This window comes from Berghia stephanieae, chromosome 13, assembly GCF_034508935.2.
Source record: "Berghia stephanieae isolate SIO BIC M18660-M18661 chromosome 13, UCSD_Bste_1.3, whole genome shotgun sequence".
Taxonomy (NCBI): domain Eukaryota; kingdom Metazoa; phylum Mollusca; class Gastropoda; order Nudibranchia; family Aeolidiidae; genus Berghia; species Berghia stephanieae.
In genome coordinates this window covers 36,663,709-36,668,018 of record NC_088372.1, presented here as the reverse complement: position 1 = coordinate 36,668,018, position 4,310 = coordinate 36,663,709, and the positions used below count along the sequence as shown (strand labels likewise).

Sequence of the window (4,310 nt, the reverse complement as noted above, 5' to 3'; positions counted from 1 at the left end):
GCTGTTGGTCAGGGACCCTTTGTAAAGCGATTTGAGCACGTTTAGTGGATATTGCGCTAATAAAAGCTCAATGTTTTTGGTTTTTTTTTAACTGGTTCAAATCCCCATTGGAAGTGTAAAACGAGTCCACCAGACAATTGGATACATGCCTTGTGTAATGGATCTTCTGATTTCAGAGTGATGGTATTGTTTTGATTGTTTTTAAGGGTTTTACAGCGCTTGCAACACATTAAGGTCATATCAGCGCCAGTAAAAAGGAAGAATATGGGATAGTAAAAAGTTCTTGAATTACAATTAAAGCACCCAAGAATACGGCAGACAAAGGGGAATTGGTTCAAATAGGGAACAGATGTAGATTTCAAGAGCACACTATCAGTGTACTTAGTTTGAGATCACCTAAAAGTCTCATCCAGACACAAGCACATGTCCCCACTAAAAGGAATACACACAAATGTTGACAAATCATATATAATATGTAAACAAAACATACTACAGTGCATAACAGAGAGATGACTTAGGAAAAAAATATCATCTCCCAAAACTCACTATACATTTGACTGTTTCCCTCCCAGCCAGGGTATCCGGCCAGGAAAAAACCAAGTAATCTCATTCTAAGACAAAGACAGAAAGCAAGTTGGAAAACAGATATAGGGGGACAGAAGACATAGTAAGTACCTCCATCATATTGTTTAGTCTACATAAAAGCTAGTCGTCTATAAAGATCATGCATCACCCTTCTTTTATGTCCCGTTATCACAAGAGTCTGCCTGTACATCCATCCAGTGACTAAAATAGTTATAATACCTCATGATTCAATATGGAACTCATTCATCATAAGTCATCCGAAGGACTGGTTACATACGTTTCCAATGAATTTGGAACCGGAATAGCAGGTGTGACGTCACAACTTCTCTGCCCTATTATTATGCGCTCGATTTGTAGGGCAACGTGGCTCATTGTACAGGATTTGCGTCGTAGCCGAAAGGTGCCGAGTTCGAATACCCGCTGTGTTGTGTGGCCTTGATCGAGCAAGTCACCTCGCCTTAGCTCAGTTGGCAGCGCTGCACTGCGGCTGACGCCTGAGTTATTCCAGTCGTCCCATGTATTAGACCCTAAAGAAAAATTTGCCCTATGGGAAGAATAAAGGCGGAGGAAAGAGGCTACGGTTTGCGGCACTCTCTCCGCTAGTCTAAATTTAGAACCGCCATGATATATTCGGGCTTGAGAAGATTACGTTAATGATGATTGTTATGAAAATACCATGAAGATGATAATATTAATTATAACGACGTGGATTATCTAAGGATTAGGAGGAGACTGGGATTAATCGTGGGAGTGAATGTGGTGGTATGGTTGTCATGTGGCCCAACACTCAATATTAATACGGTGTCAAATCGGTCGGGTCACCCAGTCAAAAATAAAAAAATAAACATTAACAACAAACAAACAAACAAACACATTTTTTAAAGTGCTTCAGAGATATTTGGCCCATGGAACCAAAGTTTACCCTGGTTTCTATAGCGTCAAAAGGACAAAAGCATGAGCAATAATTTCTTGCTACCCCTTGGGTAGGAGGCTAGTCTATAGCAACAACGCACTTTCCGTCAAATCTAAAAGACCCAGCTACTCAACCACTGCTCGATGGACAGGACAGACAGAGGAGGGGGGGAGGGGGGGGTCATACAATAATTACGTCCTTTTCCGGTCGGTCCATGACTTCTATCAGCTGTAATATCTACTTGAAGCAGACCCAGCTATCCCACCACTGACTGCTTGGTGAGTGAATCATGGACAGGGGGGGGGGGGGGGGGGGGGGGGGGGGGGGGAGTCCGCAAAAGAATAAAATAAATCTCAAAGTTACTCGGTACGCGTAAAGCGAGTGATCTACCAACTGAGCTATCGGAACCCCCCCCCCCCCTTCTCCCCACTTGTATTCATAAACAGGCAATAATTAAAAGCGGATTTGACTTGGCTGGAATTGGCTTATTTTATTGTTTAATATTCACTTACTTCTCCATCAATGTCACCCATTTTTAATTTGTTCGCTGACTGGGATGTTACGGGAATTGTGTCACTCCACAAGATCATGTCGGCGCCAGTTCAAAGGCAGAAGATTGGTGACGGGAGAGCCAAAAGATACCATATCTGTTCTACAAGCACCTCCTCCCTCCTCACAACCGGAGACGGAGACATGAGGGAATTGTTCAAATAATGAACAGAATTAGATTCTGAGTGCAATTTATTCGTGTAAATAAAAGTGTGAATTATAAAGTTTAATAAAGCCCACAAAAAACAGAATCCCTGCCTGTAGGCGATATTACATTTTTTTTGTCGACAGAGACAACGCTGTTGACGGCCAGGTAGTCGTTTTAACAGCTGAGTACGATAAGAGAATGTGAGGAAAGAGCCTTTTCCAAGCACTCAACTATGCGCCGAGCGAGCGAGGCTCGAACCCAGGACCTTCCGATCCGAAAGCGAGTGTCATACCACTAGACCACATAGCCGCACTTCCGGCTCGTTCATCTCTAAATGACACGTTAGGTGTGCGATCGTCACGACGACAGCGTCAGTCTATGGATGTCCTTGGATGACACGTGGTTACGTCACGTCGTGTCCAAAGAAAACGACTAGACATTGGAGTTACAACACGTTGTGTCCTCATCCAGCTCCGTTTTGTCAGAAGATGCACGAAAGCGTCAGTCTACTCCTCTATGGATGTCCTTGATGACAACGTGGTTACGTCACGTCGTGTCCAAAGAAAACGACTAGACATTGGAGTTTTGTTACAACACGTTGTGCCCTCCATCCAGCCTCCGTTTTGGTCTTACAAGACCACATAGCCGTACAAATGCAAGCCATTGAAGATAGATAAGACATACTGGACTCCACAATGAAAAAAAAAAAAAGAACCAAAGTATATCTAAGACAGACCTGTCTAGTACTGTGAAAAATTGGTAGAATTACGACATTTTGGCTCCAGTTTCAGAACTATATGGTCTTGTTGTATGACACTCGCTTTCGGATCGGAAGGTCCTGGGTTCGAGCCTCGCGCTCGGCGCATAGTTGAGTCCACCGTGCTCAGGTGTAAAATGAGTATGTTGCCGTTAACAGCGTTGTCTTTGTCCGAAAAATTGTAATATCGCCTAACAGGCGGCATGTCCCGTCTTACATGTTAAGTGTTGCTGTTGACGAGGGACCCCTTGTAAAGCGCTTTGAGCACATAAGTGGATATTGAGCTATATAAAGCTCAATTTAAAAAAAAAAATTTAAATTTAAAGGCATTTCTAAGTTATTAAAACTTATTGAAAAGAACTGACACCAGACTACATAATCTTCAGGATTTTAAAGTGCTATCTACTTACTGTGAGGGTAACTTGTTGAGTTTTAAAGTAAACTACGGCAACTACAATTTTTATTCCCTTAAAAACTACGACGTTTTACATTTTCCTGTAGGCATTGTCTGATCTAAAGGAAGTCTGCAAAAGAACTGTACAGAGAGAACTAACGTTGAGCTTTTTTATATAGCGCAATATCCACTAAACGTGCTTAAAGCACTTTACGAAGGGTCCCTGGCCAACATCAACACTTAACATGTAGGACAAGACATGTCGCTAGTTACGCGATATTACTTTTTTTTCCGACAGAGACAACGCTCTTAACGGTCAGGTACTCATTTTACAACTGAGTACGGTGAGAATGTGGGTAAAGAGCCTTTTCCAAGCACTCAACTATGCGCCGAGCGAGCAAGGCTCGAACCCAGGACCTTCCGACCCGAAAGCGAGTGTCATACCACAAGACCACATAGCCGCACTAAGAGTCCAGAGACTGTAACCCATGCATCGAAAGACCAGAAACCATTGGCGATCACTTGCTGTTTGTTGCCTCAAGCAACCGATGATGAGAGAGGATTAAGCGAGTGAGTGGTAAGACCTGCAGAGGGAGCAAGCAATAAATGTCTATGGACGCAAATTAACATGGCGAAAGCCTGCAGATTCGCTAGATATATAATATTGTATTTCATGAGACTCAAAGGAATACTGCCTGTTGTTGTTTTTAAGGGTGTTATCACATTGACAAAGTAAGGAGGAGGTTAGCTGCCGTACTCGAGACAAACACGTATTTACGGGGGAAGAGAGAGAGAGAGAGAGAGAGAGAGAGAGAGAGAGAGAGAGAGAGAGAGAGAGAGAGAATATCGTGCGCTATATAAGAGCATATTTATTATTAAGCTTAAAATTTAACACCACCAACGGAAAATTTTGATGACAAAAATATGTGAAAAGCAAAAACAAATAATAAACAAACAAACAAAC

General features: G+C 42.5%; 1 protein-coding gene across 5 annotated transcripts in view; it reads right to left on the bottom strand.

The window, feature by feature from the left end:
- LOC144959015 (electrogenic sodium bicarbonate cotransporter 1-like) overlaps window positions 1-4,310 on the bottom strand; it is a 178,961-nt gene that overhangs the window by 78,914 nt on the left and 95,737 nt on the right. The window lies entirely within an intron of this gene.